The sequence below is a fragment of the Lathamus discolor genome, chromosome 2 (genome assembly GCF_037157495.1).
Source record: "Lathamus discolor isolate bLatDis1 chromosome 2, bLatDis1.hap1, whole genome shotgun sequence".
Classification (NCBI taxonomy): domain Eukaryota; kingdom Metazoa; phylum Chordata; class Aves; order Psittaciformes; family Psittacidae; genus Lathamus; species Lathamus discolor.
Genome location: NC_088885.1, coordinates 130,211,376 through 130,233,606, shown reverse-complemented (window position 1 = coordinate 130,233,606; position 22,231 = coordinate 130,211,376). Strand labels below are relative to the sequence as shown.

At 38.7% G+C, this 22,231-nt stretch overlaps 1 long non-coding RNA gene across 1 annotated transcript in view; it reads right to left on the bottom strand.

Moving 5' to 3' along the window:
• LOC136008765 (uncharacterized) overlaps positions 1-17,885 on the bottom strand; it is a 39,929-nt gene extending 22,044 nt beyond the window's left edge. Inside the window, exons 1-2 of the long non-coding RNA XR_010610232.1 lie at positions 17,608-17,885; positions 16,770-16,900 (exon numbers count right to left, since the gene is read on the bottom strand). This is a non-coding gene — a long non-coding RNA (uncharacterized LOC136008765). The remainder of the gene's footprint in view (positions 1-16,769; positions 16,901-17,607) is intronic.
• Between the last annotated feature and the right edge of the window lie 4,346 nt (positions 17,886-22,231).

Here is a 22,231-nt window from a genome sequence, read left to right as displayed (position 1 = left end):
GATATTTCAAATCATTATATGCCCTAGGATATAGGTGAACTAAAGGCAAGTTTAAGTTTGTATCCTATGTATCAAAAGTAGTAGCAAGTAGAGAATTGTCTAAGAAACGGAAGTGTACAAAATAGGGTTTTTTTTCTTTATACTACATCTGAAATTTCTGAGCCCTATGTGCTGTGATTTTATCAGGGGAATCAGATAAGATACATATTAGCTAGAAGATGATGCCATCTGCAGCCAGCACAGGTGAGCTATGATGTCACAAAAGTAATATCTGCAATGAGTAGAACAGATTTTTGTAGCAAGTCAAAATGTGCTCTGTAGCTTTCATGATGCTGACAACCTTGGACTGGATGACAGGTTAGGTGCACATCTAAACTGGACTTTTTAAAGTGGAATTCTCTAGATTGAAGCACATGTGGGTAGAAAAGGACAACTTTCCATGTCTAACTTGATTGGGCAGTAGAATAGCCCTCTTGGGTGAATAGCCCTCTCTCTTTCTCTTCCCTCTTTCTGAACATATACTTGCTCATGTATTCGTTTCCCAGGGATTGCTGACTGTTTGGTAAGCGACAAACAAAATGTTTAGAAAGGTTCAAATTTAGTTGTCCAGATTCATAGATATTATGCCCAGTGAAGATCTGAATCATTCTTTTATTTATTCTAGGAAAGATTCCCCTTACAAACTAAACTTGACTGTTTCTGTCATTGACATCCACCACATAAAGTTCCTCATTCTGATCCTAAATTTATTTGTGCACATCAGTTGTACACATAGCACATGTTAATGTGAGAATTATATCCAAAGTCTTTGTCTGCTATTTAGGTGGCATCCTCTAACTGAAAGTAAAGCCTATTTATCCCCAGTTGGATTGTAACAATAAAAGTGAGTCAAAGAAGCCATTCTGCAAACAGTGCAGCTGTGACTAGTACAGCACAGCAGACAAATCTGCATAGTTATAGGGATCTTTTCTTGCTTAAGAAGGTTTGAAATTGCTGGTTGTGTGTATTCAGAATCACATAAAATCTGCAACATACTTCACAGGCCAACAAGTTGTACCATAGCAATCATGAAAACAAATACCTCTGCCTGCCAAAGAAAGATGGAGACATATCATTAAATGTACAGTGTCCTAATGATATCATGTAGAATGCACCAGCCACGGTACGATGGGATTACATCTACTGCTTGAGAAACAAGAAAAGAAGATTTGCCAGGAGAATCACAGCAGTTCATTTGACAAGAAAACTGAGTGGTATCAGTTAATTAATACTAATGCTCATTTATGTCACCTGTTGTGAGCATATTAATAGGGAGTTTGACAGTAACAATTGCTGAAATGCCATGGAACAGACTGCAGGAGAAGCTGGAAAAATGAAAAAAAAAAAAAAATCTGGCTGAAATTACTGGAATTCCAAGGAGATTGATCTAATATGCAGTAAACTGCTACGCCAGCTTGTAGAAAAGAGAAAGTTGAACTGAGGGGCGGACGGAAGGAATAAAATGTAATGGCCTGAGAAGCTGCAGCAAATTCTAGAAGTCAAGAGAAGAGAAAGGTTATGCACAAGGTAAATAAAGCTATACGCAAGGTAAACAAAGCTGGTTGGTCCCAGCTAAAGAAATAAACACATTTTTCTGTTAGTTCTGTTGTAAGGAATAATTGGCATTTTTATACATTATTTATTTGCATCTGACAGAAGATGTAAAAAAGTTAGTTTTAAATGCCATGCTTAGCGTCAATGTGTTATTCAGTCTGTGTTTATTATATGTTTGGGTGGTATTTTAATTTTGTTTTTAATGTGCTTTTAACACCACTGGAGCTCCCAGGATTCACATGGTTCTTAGGAGAAAAACAAAACAGACTTCTCCTTTTCTTTAGTATTTGGTTACCTCTACCTATGCTAAACCAGATCAAAATAAAGCAGTTGTCTCAACCTCTTCAATGTGACTTACAGTCATTGCAGCATACATTTTCTTTTGGATACGTCTTCTTCCTTACTCATCCATTTCACCTTTCAGCCTAAAATAGCCTTTCCCAATCTTCTGAAATCAGAGTCTGCTTCGTGATAAAAAGGTCGGTGCACAGTAAACTCCAATTCAAATTCTGAAATATGGATCTAAATGCAGTCCAAATTGCATTTTTGAGAGAAATGTCATACTTTCATATTATGGAAGGACCCATGATGAGTTATTTTGGGATTTGAAATTAATGCAGATAATTCCTTTCAAGTTCAGCATAATATTATTAAATTGTGGCCTTTTAAGTGTTTGTTATTTTACTTCCACCAAGCCATAGGCTCTTTAGATTTTGCTCAGTCATTAGTAAGTTTTGAATTCCTCAGTAGGTTCTTTGTCTTAGCTCACTGAAAAGGAAAGAAGGGAAAAGGAGAGAAGGAATGGTACCTTCATTATAAACCTTCACTTCATTCTGAGAGTCACTGTTTATCAATAACATAATAAAACAGAAATTACACAGTTTGTGAATAATTGCTCTCTGTCTGTAATTTCTCAATGAATATTTAACATTTGCCATAAAAAGTCATGAAAAGCCTTGCATTAAATAAATTTATAAGAGACGTGCAGAAGGAAAGGTGGTGCCTTTATGAAAGTAATGCACAATTACTAGCAAAAAAATAACAAGGCCAGAAATTGGGACCATCCCTTAAGACCCTTTCAGTGAGCAGTGGGAAGAATTCTTATTCACAGGGAGTAGTGAAATTGGGCACATGGGAAGGCTGATCACAGTGACACATTGAGATGTTTCTTTCTGTACAGTATTTAAAAGCCTCTTGAATTTGATTCCAGCATATTGACAGTGATGGGGGCAAACCCTCCCTTTTGTGAACATAGTTCCCTTTTTTTCTTGGCACCAGAAAGTTTCTGTCTTAGAGTGTATTATTTCATGCACTTCAGAAGACAATCAAAACAACACCATGAAACAAAACTTCAGATAATATCTCGTTTATCATTCTGAAATGTGACAATAAATTTTAAGCAAGGGTATTCAAGTGGCTCTATGTTTCCTGGCGGTGATGGTCTTAAATATTAATGGCTATGCTGCACTTTGTGATGGATATTTAAGGCAGAGGACATGTTCTTGGAGCATAAGTTAGTCATCTGTGCTTTTGGTTATTATGAGTCATACTTACATAGCAATTCAAGGGTAAGTTATTTCTTTGAGGAATATGAATGCTATTCAAGCTTTTGCTTTTCCATTGTCTCTGCAGGGCTGTTTCAGTTATCCTGAATATTTTTACTTTATCCAAGTAGAGGCAAACTAGTACCTTACTGGGAATAATTCCAGGGTTTAGATGTAAAATCTCATAAAATTTGTTGCTATTGCTTTTCCTGTCTTCTCCATGCACTAGGATTCTTGAAAGAAAAGATATAATGTCGCAAGTCTGCTGATTTAATTTGAGATCAGACAGCTAGCTTGTCATGTAAGTGTTGTACAACTGCCAACCAGACAGGAAAAAACTGGTTCTTAATTTGCCAGGAAATAATCTTGTAGTAAGACAGCTTTATATTTGGTTTATGAGGAAGCCTGCATAGTAATCTATCAGCTATTTGCAGTTAAATGCTGTTCCCTGTACTATAAAATTTGGACCTTAATCTAGTTTCAGCTACAGATTCACTCAGACTCACACAGACATCAACAGGGATGATGCTTGGCCCTCTGCTAAATTTGAGGGTGAATTGAAATTAATACTTTGGATGCCCTGTACACTACAATGAAGCAATATTTTTATCTAGTGGTGTTATTTCCTAACTAGTGTGGCAGGTATCTAGCATTCATAAGGGCTTTTTTTATTCTGGCACAAAAAGTCATGAAAAATGTGACAGGGGCTGAATTCAGGCCCTCAACTGGATATTATTTTTTGCTAATTTGCCCAGAGAAGTCCATTAAGGAGAAATACCTGCTGTGAGGTCATATGCTCCTAGTAAAGCCCAACTAAGGGGACTACGAAATTGTATCAAAGTGAACATTCATGGGCAAATACAAAGATTTCAAGGCATGAAAGAAATGCATCTAATTTTTATGTATTATCTTCCTGCTCTTCCTGTCAAACTCTTGTGTCTCTTTTCAACAAATGCTATGTCTTCAACAGTTGAACGGCAAAATTGCATGTCAAGTCGTTGAGATTTGCTTATCACTTTTCGGTGCTTAAATTCAGTTTTAATTATTCACATATCTACTAAAATGACATATTTCTTTGGCTTCTTTCCGTGCAATAGTTAAATGCCTTCACAGTATAAATGAGTTGTATAAGAAGACTCTTTTGGTAACTCCAAAGTGTTTTTTTGCTTGTGTATGAGCCAAGCAGATCTGGCTCACAAGGGCCACAACGAATTGTAGCATTGTGGACTACACAAGGTCCATACAGCAAGAAAGCATTACATTGTTTTGATTGCCCACAATATTTAGACTTTTTCTCCAGATGTAACAGATCTATGCGTTCACAGTTCAGTAGTTAGAGCTTAGAATATTGTATTTGTTTTGGAGTGGATTATCTACACTACCTGCCACACTGTAAAAGTATAAGTAATTGCATTTTATAAACGTAGGGTAGAAGATACTGGGTTAACCACATTACATCAGATAGGAGAGTGGTAATACAGCCTCAACCTCCATCTACTCTATGTACAGGTTAGAAAAGGCACTGCTGCTTTTCCACACATTTTTTCTGACAGAGCCTTTGGATCCAAAATGGTCAATGATATTTTTTAATGCATTATGCACAGTAATTTTTTTGCAGACAAGTTGGACCACATACCTCCCCAGGCACCACTGCCAACCAGTCAGCTATCCTCTACATCCTCTTATTTTAGCTTTTCAATACCTAGTTTTAACGTCTTGTCAAAAAGCTTTTTAAGTTATTTTTTTTGCTTGCTATGATAGGTATATTCTGAATTATTATTTCCTTCCAGAAAACTTCATGTTCCACACTGCAAGTTTCATAGCAAAGCCCCTATTTATCAAGAGCTACTGTCTACCCCGGTTTTTAGCCTCCAAGCATTAAATCTCTCCGTGCATCTTGTCTTGACAATAGCCAGGACTCCTCCCCTTCTCTCCTGCCCTGCATGCGTTCCCCAGCTGCCTGTCTTCCCTGTGGCTTTGCACATCCTACCCAGTCGTCTGGTCTCCCCAGGAGTGGTTGCAAATGAGAAGCTGGCAGCAGTGGACCTGCCTCCTCCTGATGCAGCCCATGATGTGCTCTGATTCTGCTCCTCACATTTGCTGCATTTCCCAGGGAGGTTTTGGAGCCTTTAGTATGCTTTAAGAACACACCTGGTCTTTAATGTTCAGAAATGAGCACGGTGCAACATCTGCAAGGGATTTTAAGATATAATTGCTCTTAAAAACCTCTAATGGATAATTTGCTAGATACTATATCACACTGTGCTCCCGAAATAAGAGAAAAAACACCCTTTGGAATCTAGTTTTTATTAAAAAAAATATTATGAAGGTAAGCTCCAACTGGTTTCCATGGCTACCATCAACTGTACATCCGTATTTGCTGTGACCAGCATTTTAAATGGTGCAGGGTGATTCTTCAGTACACAGATTCTCACCTGTGACACGTGTGTCACATTACAAAACTGGTTTCAGCTACTGACTGTGACATCGAGATTTGCTGTTATAAAATATTGAATAAATTAAATTAAAAAACCCCACTATACTTGGAATGCAGTGCACTCAGCTGAACACCAAAGTTAGAAAGTGCCACAGTAAAAAAATGCATGCTTCCATCTGCCTTGCTGTGAGTAATGTGCTCCTTGCTTGAGCAGGGAGGTTGGACTAGATGACCCCCCAGTGGCCCCTTCCACCTATTCTGTGATTCTGTGATTGAAAAGAAGGTAGGTAATATATAGTTTTCTAATGACAGAGCTTCTAACACTTACAATGTGTCCTCAGACAAAGGTGCTTTAATACAGTTTTCTTACAAAGTTTGGCATGCGTATATTCTCATGTGTTAATTACAATGCAGATACTCTGATCACAATGGTTGAATCAGCCTCTAGCAATCTTCCCCATGAAGTTCTGTCAAGAATATCTTCTCAAACCTGCTGTCAGTAATTAGGTATTACACATTTTGTCATAACACACCTCTTCCCTTGGTGAGGCATTGATTCCTTTATTTCTTAGAATCTGAATTATCAAACTCTTGAACTTTATTTTTTCTATTGTCAAATGTTTTGAAATTTAAAAGAGAAGTGAGGGAGAAAGTTCTTAAAATTTTCTAGTCTCTCAGTGAAGGATGCAGTCCGGCATGTAAATAATCAAGAGGCTATCTTTTCCCCAGCTAAACACTGGCTGAATAGCTGATATACATAATCAATCCTAGTAAAATCCTCTGGAGCAGTGAGATTAAGTCAAGTTAACATTTTTGTGCCTATTTACAACTTAGATCCTTTTCCCTCAGCCTTACTATCTGTCCAGTTTTGAGGAGGTCTTTAGCGTACCTCTGGTCTTTTACTGTGCTCGCACAAGAAGACTTCTCAATGCTCAGTGCTTATTCTAAGTATCTGGTCATTATGAATCTACTGAAGCTTCATTACAACAGGACCAAGTATAATAAATTTGCTCAGTATTCATAGAGATGTCTGAGGCAAGTGCTGGGGAGTTATTTGGTATTGGGTAAGCATTAATAAGAAAACAATTTAGTTGACATGTTGCACGGTAACGAATTCTATATTAGGCAAATCATATGTTAATCTTAACAGCATGCTTTTTTAATATTAATATCTGCAATAACCTGCCTCATTTCTTTTTCAGCCATGAAGATATTTCCCATAATGAAACTATCACATTCACATCACTTTGACCCTTCCATGTCAATTAGTTTCCCCTCTTTTTCTCTTACTAAGTTGAATGCAATGCTTTCAGTCTGCAGAAAATGGGGGTCAGTGTCTTCTTAAATGGCCTGCAAAAGCTTTTACCAGTGATTGTTTGGACATGTAGGGCATTCTTAGAAAATTATCATCTTCAGCCTTTAGTATCCCAATACTATTATGTTCCCTGCTTGCTTATTCGTAAGTTGAATAAAGGAATGCCTTTAAATAGTTCACTCTTTTCCATCACACACTAAATTCTTCACCCCTGAAGTGTATTTGTGATGTACAAAACCCTACTAATTCCATACACAAAAGAACTAATAAGAATATGTTGAATCTATCCAGTGGGCAAATGATAAAATCAGTAATTACATTAATGACACTTAAGGGGTTTTAACTCCAAATATTTAAAAGCAGAGGTCTCTGCAAATGAGTAAAATAGGATGAAAGATGAATAGAGATTTAAAGCATCACTGACATCACATTTTCCCTGCCAGATATGTCTACTGCCAGCACCCTGATGTCACACCTACTGCCAATTCCTGAGTGTCCTGTTCACTTTACACACGCACTGCTTTAACTGAACTTCTACCCAGCTCCAGGAAGCTGCAGAGACTGTGTTACTTCTGATCCTCTGTCTAGCTAGCTTACTACAGTATTTGGAGGGAAAAGGGAACCCTTTTCCCTATTACCTGGTCAAGGGAAACCATGTGTGAGAAGTTGGATTGCTGTCACTACTTTCTCCCAGTAAATGCATACGGAAAAGATCTTCATGAAAAAGAAACTCCATCTTCCTGTGAAAGACTTAACATAGTTAAATGCATTGAGAGGAAATAAGTTGAAGTTTTGTTAAAAATCACAGGGATCACTTGAGAGCTACAAGCTGTCAGATGTAATGACTATGAGTGAGCATGTTTGCCCAGAGCCTGTAAACTCTCAGTAGAAGCTTTTTTGTCTTATTTACCATACGGTTCCAGGCAGTTGCAATTCATCCAGGCCAGCATTTTTGACAGGCAGCCAGATACCTTCACACTTCCACTTTGAGAGGCTTCAGAACTGAATGCTAAGCAGTGAGCATCATCACACTGCAGCGCATTTAACACTAACTACCCCAATGAAACCATTCAGCTTTGAATAAGAATATAGTAGACAGGGCTGTGGACAACAGATTGGTTAATTGCTTTAATCAAGGAAGAGTCTATTTACTTTCAGGACAGCTGCAAATTCTGACCCAGTAGTGGAGGTGGGACACTGCGTTTATTTTATCACATGCACACTGGTGGTGTGTCACTCTGGCAGGGTGGCAGGTATCTGTGACTGAAGTTTTTGTAGCAGCCGGAGCTAAGTGTGACCTAGACTTCTTTGATATCAACCCCACAGGTAGGTGTGGGGCTTGTCAAATCTGATGGTGAGTAAAAATGCCCACAGACTATACCATTACCATTTGCTTAATTGATTGTAACTGGGAACAGAGTTCACAGCTACTGAAAGTGATCTTATTTATCCTATGTGCAGTGGGGGCTAGATTGACACAGCAGAGGCAAGTCCAGAGTCTTAGATGAAAGTCTAATAAACTCTGAAGTTATTTTTTGGCATGCCTTTTTATGTTTCTACAAGTAAATGATACTACTTAGATACCCATCAGATAACTTGCATATTCTGCTCAGAAGAGAGATATTGAAAAATTCTAGGAAATTTGCAGTCACTTTTAGAAAATGCAGTAACAGAGACACATGTACCCCTGGAAGTCTTTCAACCTTGTACACATTCCTCAGATTCTTCTAAGAGCCTTTTTTGTAACATTTGTCTACATAAGTCACTAAAGAAATAGAAAAAAAACCCAACCCCAAACCGGTGGGTAAACAGGTTTTAGCTGTCAGAGCGGATCCATGAGAATTCATGTTATTCACGGGATAATAAGCAAAATGTGTGTCTGTATAATACATGTGCATGTGTATATACATGCATATATATGTATAACATTTATGGACAAATAGGCAGATTTTAGGGGAATCAGAATTTTTTATATCATCTCTGTTATTGATTACATGAGATAGATAGGACGTAAAGAGCTGAAGCCATTGCAGCTAATAGCAGGCTCCCCAGTTCACCAGACTTTAGCTCAGGACCCAAAATACTACACTAATGTTTTGTGAGCAGTGACCCAGGCAGGATGTTTGTTCAATGCATTTCAACAAAAAACATATAGCAAATATTATGCAAGACTTAACAGAGGCAATCACTATTTTAGTAGTGTTACCAAGACAGAATGTAAGGTTGTTAATGCATCTGACTAGGTTTTATCGTGTCTGACAGTAATAATTTACTTTCAACAGACTTGATGGCCTGAGGTATTATGCCTTTATTATGTCAGTGCTGCATTAGGAAAGACTGCAGCAGTTTAGTTAGAAGAGTTTCTTCGAAGACCATTATATTGTATGCTGTAGACAATGATATAACTTTGTTATTTGTAAGGGTGCAAGAAAAAAGAACTTCAGTACTGTGTTAACAGTCATTGTCCTAATTCATGGTCTCTAATGTAGTAACAATGAATATTAGAGTCAGTGGGAGATTAGCTTTGAAATGGGGAAGAATGAGAATTTATTTAAAATGAAGAGGAAAAGCTGTAGAAAGCCTGAAGGCAGATCCTCTAGAACGTGCTGATGTCTTTTACAAAGCACAAGTCTGAACATTTTTATTTTATTGTCTTTTAAAGGACTCTTGTGTTTATTAGTTTTGTATTTCAATCAGAGAAATTCAGTTAACTACATGATACTCAGCATGATTTAGGTTAAAGATACAGAGTTTTGTTTATAAGCCAGACCTAGATGTGCGCACCTACATGATACCAATACCAAAGAATTTTTGCATGTGTTAAAGTGGCGTGAGCCTCTGGTTGCCTTGCAGGGAATTGTTGCATCTTTTACAAGCCTGACTTTCTGAATTTTTGTTCAGGAACTTCAGTGGGGGATGTTGTCAGTGTGAGCTTCCTAATAGACAGGACTGGGTGCAAGGCCAGATGTGGCCTTCCCAATAATTAGGAGGACAGCACAACAGCACAAAGCAGCATTTCCTACTGTGTGACTAGAGCATGTGCCACACAGGATCATACTAATAGGGAGCTACTGTCCCTGCAGCTCATCTGATAAATTTGTTGCTCACAGAGGTACCTCCTTCTCCTTATGCTACATTTAATTCCCTTGGGTCACTGTGGGATCTGTCATGCAGGTCTGTATCAGGCATCTGGTGTCTGATTAAAGCAATTATTTAAATTTCTAAGGCTACTGCTAGACATTTTCTAGCCAGTGTTGTGTATTTATAAGAAGAATCCCAAGATCTTAATCATCTCACACACATTTAAATTATTAGTTTTTATACAGAGGTAAAATCGAGTTTTTTAAGTATACAGTTTTTATCCACTTCTAGTGTTGATTTTTAAAATTCAGATGGAGAATTTTCCATATTTAAACTGAAAAACCATCAGTCAGCTTCTGCTTGCTACTGTAGGTGGTATGAAAGGTTAAATATTGTCTCATTTGGTTTTCATATCATCTGATAACCCTTCTAATCTGTGAGGCTTCATGGCATCACCTTTCTATAAATACATACTCCCTGGGAATCTACTGGGACAGGACTCAGGTGCTCAATCTCCTTCAATTATATTGTTTGATAAGGTATGCTTGCACACTGCCTGCAACAGCTGAGGTATCTGCTTGGCCCACCCTTCCCCCAGAGATGACTGGCATCCTTGCGGATGGTGTCTCCAAGCTCCATACGGGCCAGACATGTAGGAGCAAAGCTACAACAAAGCTGGGGGCTGCAGCATCACCTGAGGAGATCCATTGTGGAACCTTCTTAAAAAGCTTGTCATTAAAACCCCCCGTTGTCTATGGACAGAGATGAAACTCCAAATTAGCTAGCTAAAGATATATAACCTGCAATCCTTGTCCCTCTGGGTAAGGGTAGTGAGCATTTTCCAAAGCACCCCACTGGGCTATGCTAACAGTTTCTGCCTAACAGCATTCTCTGTAGGTACACACTACATTTTTATACACATGCCTTATTTTTTTTAGCCTATGTAAAAATATTCAAAATATCCTGATCTACCTTCTATCTGATTTTGATGATTTTCAGTTAAACCCATAACATGAGGTATTTTAAGAGTAAATTATCTTGAAATAATAAGAAAATTAAAGTGAATGGGGAAAAGTATACTTGAATTATTTTTGTGTTCATGTTAAACCTCCTACAGTTGCATTTAGCTCAGAAAAGATAAGCTATCTGCCTCCAGCGTGAAGTAATTTGCTCTACTAGAGTGATCAAGGTATTCCCAACGGTAAGCTACAGGTCTGGAAAAAGAAAACAGGATTAGACATTTAAAGCTTCGATGGTTAAAATGTTTACTTCATAAATATTAAAGCCAAGGCAAAGCTTCTAACTCTCCCACTCCTGTAAAAGATGGTGTTCAATCACAGTGTAGCAGAGAGGGTGTCAGTGAAGATGCTGGAAAGGATCGATACAGTTCCCTAGCAACAGGGCTACGTGCCTGGGGCTCCTGCATCCACAGGGACCCTCCTGACCCACTAAATCAAGGCAGCAGCTTTGCCTCTGCTGCCATTGTGCTAAGTTGGAGCAAACATTTCCACCACTCTTATTTCTCAAATCTGCTCAGAGATAAGAGAAACAAGTAGCAGTGGGGTGGGAGGAAGCTAATTATACTGCTGCTTTTAAAAGGCGAGCGTGCTGTCTGTCAGGATAATCCTTTAGAGAACGGTAGTTTTACGAAGGGAAAGAAACCTGAAATGCCCTGATACAGTTATTGCTTTCTAATATCAAGTGATGGACCTAATGTTTTATTATAGAGCAATTGCAGTCTGTAGCCATGGAGTATAGCTTCTGAGCAGAGGTCACATTAACTGTGTCCATAGGACTGCATAATTATTATGGTCTGATGGAAAATACAGACAGTGAAAAGCATGCACAGCTTCTTTGCTTTGCCATTCTTTCAACTTCATTGAATTTTATAATTTAATTGTGGGTGGTAGCTTAAAAAATAATTTAGCTTCCTATTATGAAACAGCATTTTTAGGATTTTTCTATTCTGCATGAGCAAGCACTGACTCAGTATGTATCTATTTCTTAACTCCCTGTGCCTTCAGAACCAATAGAGGGTCCAAGTAAACTATCTGTTTTGGTTTGAAATTTGGTTGCCTAAACAAAAAAAGATAACAGAAGAGAAGCAGACATCTGAAAGTCAACTATGATTAAACCCAGAAGCTACCTGAGACTATTATTTTCATCAGAAGGTTGTAGAATGAAATGGAAAAGATATGTTTTTTATCAGTATAAAGAGCGTATTTTACAATTATTATCACAGAAGCGTGTGTTAATCTTGACAAGTAGGACAAATTCAATGTGATTGCAATAATCTTCTTCAAATGTAGTATCATAAATACACTGCCTGCATGTTTTCACTCTCATTTCCTCTTCCCTCTTTAAAGAAAAAAACAAAATCTTCCAGTGTTGTGTTAGATATTTGACTGTCTGTCTGGACTTTGCACAAAATGGCTAGGCCCACCAGTGGCAGAGATACTGGCTAGTGAAAAGAGCCAATTTCAGCAACAAGGTTCCTTGCAGCCAAAGCTATTTTTCAAAATAAAATGGGCTGTTTGTAAGTTGAGACTTTCTTTATTACAAAATGAGCTGAAAATGCAGGAAGACACTGGAATCATTAATTGATTTCTCTGAGTGGTTATGAAGATCATCTTACAGAAACTGGTTCAAGCTGCCTTCACGGGATGTTGTGCATAGAAACATTCATATAGCTTAGAATTTCTTCAAAATCTTGTGAAAAATGCTCTATCTGCTGTAGATATACTGAGAATTCAGACTACTGCCTAACTCAAAACAGATAATTAGTATTTACACTGACCTCATTTTCTGTACATTGAAGTGAAATTCAGTGTGCTATTATTATAACATATAATAATATCTTATATTCAATATATTAAAAGCAAAAAGGCTGAAGGTTGTAGAGGCATTGTTGATGCATTTTTCTTGATTATTCCCAAGCTCATTAGATTGTACAAGTGTAACTGATAGTCAAATCAAGTGCTCAGTCACAGAGGAAGACAAATTTTTCATCTTCTGAAGCCAGTGGCCATAGGCCATTAATTTCAGAAGGAAAATTCTCGGGTTAGCACCCTGTTGAGAGGCTAAAGGAGAGTAACAGAAGTTGAAATAAAGACCAAAATCCAGTGAACCCTGAATGTTTATTTTGTTTTAATTTTTTAAATTAATATTATAATAGCCTGGGCTAGTTGCACTGCCCCATTTTTATTTCTTTTTAAAACTAGTACTTGTTATGCTAACTCATTAGTTATGTAATCTGTGTAGTTTAGAGCATATACACTTGACATTTATCATCTCTCTGGGTTAGCACACAAACGATCCTATTCTGAGAGTGATGAAGGCCAAGGCAATATCTCTTGTTAACCTTTCTGTTGCCATGCTGCACTGCAGGACAGTGCATGGTTGCTTTACTGTCAATCCCTGGACAGCATTACCCCACAGCAGTTCTCCATCATCAGACAGGCTGAGGAAGTTGGGGCTTTTCAGCCTGGAGAAGAGAAGGCTGTGTGGAGACCTCATAGCAGCCTTCCAGTACCTGAAGGGGGCCTATAGGGATGCTGGGGAGGGACTCTTTGTCAGGGACTGTAGTGACAGGACAAGGGGTAATGGGTTAAAACTTAAACAGGGGAAATTTAGATTGGATATAAGGAGGAAATTCTTTCCTGTTAGGGTGGTGAGACACTGGAATGGTTTGCCCAGGGAGGTTGTGAGTGCTCCATCACTGGCAGCGTTCAAGGCCAGGTTGGATGAAGCCTTGTGTTGGATGGTTTAGTGAGAGGCGTCCCTGTCCATGGCAGGGGGGTTGGAACTAGATGATCTTGAGGTCCTTTCCAACCCTAACTATTCTATGATTCTATGATTCTATAAACAGCATTTTACATTTTGGATGTTGCTTATAAGAAGACTTTTGGCACAGGATTTGTGTGCTCATAAAGGCTGACCACTGCTGCTAGAAGGCCATCCCATAAAGCTCTTTTCTGTAGCCTGTGTAATGAATTCTACAATGACGCTTAAAAACCATCATAAAGGAGAGCATCATAGAATCATAGAATAGTTAGGGTTGGAAAGGACCTTAAGATCATCTAGTTCCAACCCCGTTGCCATGGGCAAGGACACTTCACACTAAACCATGTCACCCAAGGCTTTGTCCAGCTTGGCCTTGAAGGCTGCCAGGGATGGAGCATTCACAGCTTCCCTGGGCAACCCATTCCAGTGCCTCACCACCCTCACAGTAAAGAACTTCTTCCTTACATCCAATCTAAACTTCCCCTGTTTAACTTTGAACCCATTACCCCTTGTCCTGACACTACAGTCCCTAAGAAAACAAAAGCTTGTGTCGAGGGCTGATTCTCAATAGATCGCAGCGAGGGAGCTGCTCTGCTACGTACGAAACCCTGACCCAGAATCAGGTCGATTTACGACTGATTTAGCTCCGGGTGCCCCACGATCATGCGGTACGCGACGGGGAGGAGGCGGCGCCGCATTCGTACGCCCCTCCGGTCCCGACGACGAGCGCCGCCCCGCGGGCGCGGCGGGCGGCCGGCTATCGCGAGCCCACCGAGGCGCCCTCGGCGCTGCGGTATCGCTACGTCTGGGCGCGATTCTGACTTAGAGGCTTCAGGCGTAAGCCCGCAGATGGTAGCCTCGGGCCAGTGGCTCCTCAGCCAAGAGCACGCACCAGGGGTCCGAACCTGCGGTTCCTCTAGTACTGAGCAGGATTACTATTGCAACTACACATCATCAGCAGGGTAAAACTGACCTGTTTCACTACGGTCTAGGATGCTAGGATTTTCCTTGGCCTTAGGAAAAATTTCAGTTTACCGATCTCTATACCTTAGCAAAGGGGCATGCTAGAACAATGGGTTTTATTAAAGCTCAGTTTTTCCTCACCAATATAATCACACCAAAGTTGTTCTGACAGCTAATACAGATCACAGTAGTCCTGGAAGTCTTATAGCATATGAGCAGGGAACTATGGCTGTGCCTCTATCTTCTAGCAGACTGGAGAAACAATGAGAAAGAAAATTACTTTTTCCCCCGTTGCAGTCTTGTTCCAGATAGGCTTAGCTGGACAGCTAAGGCTCCTTATCAGAGTCCATGCTCAGTACAAAGCCAGCAGCTATGACCCAAAATAGGAAGCAAGGCCGTTTCTTACATAACTTTATCTGAAAAAATAAATATTCTAGGATAAGCAAAGACAATTTTATGACAGCCAAACTTATCTTGACAGACCCACTGTGAAAGATGAGAAAACTTCCCATGCCTTCAAAAAGCTACAAGACGAATTGAACAATTTGGGCTCACTGAGGTGTAGAGGGCACAGCTAGGGAGTGCAGGCACAATTCTTCAGGGCTTGACAGCTCCTTGGGAAAAGTCTGTTTTTTAGTAAGTTTATCATTAATCAGGATTTTCTGTCGAATCACAGAATTGTTCAGTTTGGAAAAGACCTTTAAGACTATGGAGTACAACCTTTACCCTAGCACTGCCAAGTCCACCACTAAACCATGTTCATAAGTGCTACATACATGTATTTTTAAATACCTCCAGGGATGGGGTCTCAAACCCTTCCCTGGGCAGCCTGTTCCAATGTTTGACAACCCTTTCAGTGAAGAAATTTTTCATAATATTCAATCTAAACCTCCCCCAGTGGAACTTGAGGCCATGTTCTCTTCTCTTGTAATTTGGGAGAAGAGACCAACACCCACCTCTCTACAACCTCCTTTCAGGTAGCTGTAGAGGCCGGTTAAGATCCTCTCTGAGCCTTTTTTTCTCTAGACTAAGCCACCCCAGTTCCCTCACTCATTCCTCATCACACTTGTGCTCCAGACCCTTCACCAGCTTCGTTGCCTTTCTCTCCACCCACTCCAGCACCTCAATGCTCTCTTGAAGGGAGTGACCCAGAACTGAACACAGTATTCCAGGTCTGCCTTACCAGTGCTGAGTACAGGGGAGCAATCACTTCCCTAGTCCTGCTGGCCATGCTACGGAATTTTGGTTACTTCATGGAAACACTCCCACACATAGACCAATTTCATCTCTACTGTCGCAACCCAGAGGAACACTGGAAGCGTGAGTGTAACACCAAGTTATGGTTGGTGTTTTGTTTAACAATCTAAAATGTATTATTAAAGAGGTTTTTCTACATGATTAGGGGCTATTATACTGTTAAGACATTAACTGGACCACTGGCAAATTCTGAATTCTTTATCTATGATATGTGCCCTTTTATCTTAAGAAGATTCAGAGTGTATCAATAAAACACATTTTTCCCTTCCACAAGCTTTCAAAAGCAAATAGAGAACTGTAAAAGCTTTGGAAGACTTTAGAAAAAACTGGGGCTCTTGATAACTGTAGATCATTAGTTGTCCTGCCACTTTCCACTGCATTTTCCTCACTCTCTTTGTATGCAAAACCTTTGTCTTTAGTAACATGAAGTAGAGAGTAATGATGTAAGACTTGGGATAGCCCCAGGACCTAATTGATTACCTTTTCTAAGTTGAAAGCTAGACAGTGTAGCAAAATACAACCCTGGTACACACATCAGGCCATCCTGTGGCTGCTGATAGGGACAGAGCAGTAGGTTTCTCTGTCAAAAAATATCTCCTGGGTGCCCCCCAATATTGGGCAGCCTCAGCCCTGCACCCCTGCAGCAGCCCCAGATTCTTCTGCCAGCTCCCAGGCCCTGGCCAATGCCAAACTGTCCATTCTTTTAACTATTCCTTTAGGATACTCTGCTGAAAAGAATGGAAGATTTATGAAAGCATACAGAAAAAAAGAAAAAGAGCAAAGCTCAGTAACTCACTGATGGCAGTCCCTGTGGTGGTTGTATTTTATTCAATGTCTTCTCATACAGCATGCATAATCAGACCTTCCTGAAGGTGCTAATCCTCCAAAACTCTCAGGGGACCATCTTTGTACAGTGGCCTCTAAAGTCTTTAAGATATATGAACACAGCAGTAAAACAAGTGCTTCAAAAACTTTGATCATATCCAAGAGTAAAATCAGCAGTTCTCTGTCTGTACATTTGCTAGACCCCATAAATCCTGACTATCTGGTCAAGCTATCATTTATCTTTTCCTATCAAGAATTTATGTGCTTAGGAAATAAACTGCAATGAGAGATGCAAGCTTGATTATACCGGAAATCATGGGGTCTTATGTTAAAAATTAATCACTGGTATTATTTTCAGGTGTTAGCATGCCGAACTTTCTTATCATCATATCATTACACTTTGTGAAGCACATTTTTTACTGAAGGCCTATTTTGTGCTACTTCTAAAATCATGCTGTTTATGTACAAAGTTGAGGCATTGATAATTGTATATACAGAATTCAGCTTATTTTTTCAGAACCTGAATAGCTTTTTTTTTTTTTTTTTAATATGAGTGAATTCTCATGATCTCTTGGGTTAGAGATGAAAGCTAGTTCTATCCTCTAGTTGATGCATAAGTAATACCAAATATCACTAATAACTAGTGGGCAAGGTCTATTACATTTACCTTTCCTGGAATTGAGCTGTTGGATCAACAGAATCTACATTTTCCCACTCCACTGCTATGCAAAATTCAAGAGCCATACCATGCGAATTCTGCATTTACATTTCTGATTCTTCCTTTAACAGGAAAATGAAAAGTAAGTTACCTGATTTGAAGTCCTTGCTTGCCTCTGGTTAGGATTCTCGGTAAGCGCAATATGATTTCCACCCCATTAAGCTGTTGTTTGCATTTGTGCAGCTTCATACAGTTTCAATGAATTCTGCAGGGAGGGAAGGTCAGTGATGTGTCTTATATCTGCCACTCTTCACAACCAAGCACCTACTGCATAAAGATACATTAGGGTACTAGTGAAAATTAATGAGCAATGACAAAAAACTACTAGGGAAGTATAGATGATAGGAGATGTACTTAGCAAAAGAAAACTTTAAAGGAATGTACAGAAAAAAAATTTAAAATGTTTATAGGCAATTTCTTTCAAGCATATCTTGTTTGGGGGACAAAATATTTTCCTTTGGTTTTGCACATAACTATTTCATATGTTCCACTGGCATAATTTGTTGTTGCATAGACATTCTGAGCTTGATGAATAGTTAGCAACCAAATCAGGGCTTTCCTCGTATTGTGTTTCTTCATACTGTGTGTTTCCTCATATTGTGGTTGGTGACAACTACTGTGTTTTCAGGTATTTCACAATCTCAGGTACAAGTAAGGGCATCAACATTTTCCTTAATGAGGAAAACCTCACAGATCTTCACATCTATGCAATTCTGTCTTCTTCCAGGACATATTTTATAGTATTTTCCATTTAATACTGATAGAAATATTTCATATTAATGTTTATATACAAAGATGGCATATAATGATAATATTGCAAAATATATAAAAAATAGAAATGTTATATAATTTCTAAATTATTAATGTAAATATATTAGTACTAGTGTAAGTGATGTTAATATATTTTTATTTTATGGTCTTCATAATTTATTTCTCTATTTTAAATGGTTGCAATTATTGCTGTTGATAGAGCTGTGGCAAAAGGCTTATTGTCCCAGATCTTCTGCCCTGACTTTGTGCAGGGAATCCTCTTCCCTACAGTTACTTTAGCTAAAACATTTCTCCTCTATCATAAAGCTTGAACAAAGTTTTGCAGTGTTCAGAAGCTTCCTGAAAGGATTGCATGATCAGTCCTCATCTCATATAACATCTCACAACTTAGTTTAAACAAATCCTTTTTAACTGCCTGGGCAGGTAAACTATTAAAAGGTTTCAGTGCAGTGTGGCCACAGATAAAGTTGCACCAAGTTACACTGGTCCAAACCAGTTACACTTAATGCGGCTCAATCTTGTGGAGACCAGTGACAGGTGGGATTTCTCAAGGCTTTGTTTGGGACTGACACTGACATTTTTGTTGGCAACATGGACAGTGGGATTGAGTGTGCCTTCAGCAAGTTCGTTGATGACACTAAGCTGTGTGGTGCAGTCAACACCCTGGAGGGAAGGGATGCCAATCTAGAGCAACCTGGACTAGCTCAAGAGGTGGGCCCGTTTAAACCTCATGAAGTTCAATATGGCCATGTTCAACATCCTGCACATGGGTCAGGGCAATCCCAAGCAATAATACAAGCTGGGCACAGACTGGGTTGAGAGCAGCCCTGAGGAGAAGGACTTGCAGGTGTTGGTAGATTAGAAGCTCAACATGACCCAGCAATGTGTCCTTGCAACCCAGAAAGCCAACATATCCTGGGCTGCATCAAAAGGAGCATGACCAGCAAGTCGAGGGGGGTGATTCTCTCCCTCTACTCCACTCATGTGAGACCCCACCTGGAGTACTGTGTCCAGCTCTGGAGCCCCCAGCGATCTAAATTAGAACTGTATTGCCGTTAATAAAAATCCATGCACCTGACATATCTACTTCATTGCTCTAGCAGTGTTGGTTGGAGTAACAGAAATTTAAAGTATTTGCTGTGATTCAGAAGATATCTGATTCGGTTCCTTAACTAACACAGCCACATCATATGTTAATGTGTTCCATTGAGGCAGAATGAGTTTAGGCAGATAATGAGAGTGATTTGACACTGGGGCATGAGGTATGTTCCTTCAAGATATTTGTTGGCTTTTGCTGATTTGTCACCAAAGGCTTTTATAAAATACCGTAAAGTCACTATGACCATAAAGATGATGTAAATGTGGAATTGAGGTAGTTATAAGTGTGTTGTAGATTAACCCAGTGGAACAAGATTTCTCAAGCACACCACTGAAAACATGTAAGTAAACAAATAACATTTTGGGGCTATGAAAGAGACTATTGGATGAAAACATTTCACAGGTTTATCCAAGACGTCGTCTGTAGAAGCAGTTGGTAGTTTTGTTTTACAAGTCCAAGGGCTTTTCACTATGCATAGTATAGAAAACTGCAAGTAATGTTTTGCTTTAGAAGGGTGCTCTTTGGTTCTAGTAATAATGATAACCTTATTTTCTAAGTTTCTGTTGAAATAAACATATACTTTCTATAACACAATGTGATGCTCAGAAATTCACCAGCAAAAGTGGCAAAGATTAACTAAGCACTATAGTGTCTGAGTTCTGTTTGGGAGTCAGCAGTATCTTCCTCTCTATGTCCAAATATCACTGTTCCTGGCTTCTCAGGCAGATTTATCTTATCTGCTTGCCAATTCATTAATTTATTATTATCATATGGATTGTATATAGATAGTTGTAAAACAGCAATTATTTTCAGGGGTACCATATAAAACAATGTAGAAGACTATAAAATGTTACTAATCAATATGGTAATAGAGACTTGTAGTGCAAACACGTGCATATGACCTGAATTTACAATGTAAGAGATCAAAATAAGGATTAATATCCTGATGATTTGTTGTAATTCTGCCATTCTGTAGGAGAAGCAGTGTTGATAAGAAAGAAAAAATATTAAAGGGCAATGCTTATTTCATATGGGATCCAGTATTTCCCTTTAAGAAGTAAAGTATTTGGCATTTTAAATGAAGAAGTGTAAATGAAAATACAGATTCAAGCCAAATTTTCCTTTTCTATCAGAATTATTTCACACCTTTGCTCTAGAAGTGATAATTCAGACCTTTTGGCTTTGGTCACTAGTCAATAAATTAGGTGGTTGGAACAATGTTGGAACCTTATGACTCTGGGCCTTATTAAAGAAAAAAATGTATTATTTTCATTCTTTTTTTCTTATGCTCTGAAGGCAGACAATGTTAATTTTATGTCCTTATGTCCTATAGTTCCCATTCTATATTTATATGTGCTTTTAAATCTGTTCCATAAATCCAGTTTGTATATATGGATTCATACAGTGTGAGACTGAGAAGGGACTGTAAACAGCAACAAAGAGCAAAGAATGCAGCCTCTTACTCTAAGGCATCTCAATCTATTATAAGTACATCTTTTTAAAATGCAAGATGATTTTTTTTCTTCTATTTTACAGTCAGTCAACATGCATTCCTCATTCAGTTGCACAGACTACTCTGACCCAGAGATTTCACATCATGAAACATGAATAAATTTGTTATTTTAATTACAGCAGCTTCTAGAGTCATTAACCGAGATGAGGTAATTCTAGATATGGGAACCACTTGTTTTAAGAGACATGCCCTAGCAGTCTTAAAGACCTGGACTAAGATCTTATACAGCCTAGTTACTCTGCCTCTGTAGCCTTTGCTGCAAGGTTCCATCACAGGCTAAGAAATGCAAAGGAAAGGGTTATTATTTTTATTATTATTGTCTTTATTTTGCAGAGCACTTCCTGGGTTTGCCCAAGCTTTGGCGAATCCTACGGCAGAACCAAACCTTTTCATCAAATGGAATAATTTCCTTAACACTCTTTATGGCTTCTGACTGAAATGATGGCCCATAAGAAAGATAAGGGGGGAAAATGTTAACAGTAATCTTAGCAAAATGTTATTTCTGCCTATATTAATGTGTACATTTGTTTTCACATGTGACTTACAAGTGATGGAAGACAACCACCTAGACTTCTCCACCAATTTAAGCTACCAAGTGAGATAAAAAGGGCAGGTCAGCATGTACAACACTGAATCTTGACTTCCCTTGTGTTTATTTTTAAGTGACCTAAATCACAGTATTAAATTCTTCTCATGGAATAATTCATGAGAAGTTTTATCAGTGAGGTTTTATCAAAGTTATCACCTGGATTCCTTCAGTAGGATAAATCAAAACACATATCAAGCTTTAATATATCATAAAATGCAAATTTCCTGGAAACTCACAGTCGAAGTCAAATGTTTTACTGTTTACACCACTGTCAGTCAAAAAGATACCTGCTCTTGCATGTGTACCCTTATGATATTGAAAATAGAGGAAACACTCAAAAGAACCAATAGAAGTGTGCTTTTCCTATCATGGGTCTATTGGAACTCTTCCCTGCTTCTTCTTTGGTGACTTTGCACTACCATCTATTTAAATTTCAAGTGTTTCTCTTGTACAGGATACAATAAAAAGATGTAAACTTAAGTGTGTATTTCTGTCCTTACTAAAGGTGCTAACTAAAAGGGAGACACTATCAGTAAATGTCACAAAATCTACATAAAAGTAATTACCCAGTAACAAGCAGTTAAATGCTATTTAGAACTAGTTTAATACTCATTTTTGTCTTCCTTGTACTGAGGCTCATAGCTATTTCAGTCTTAGGTTTTCAGAGAAATGACTGCAGAAATAGGGCTACATTTATGCCTTATTTTAAAAGTGCAACTAGGATTAATTGCCATGAGTGCAAT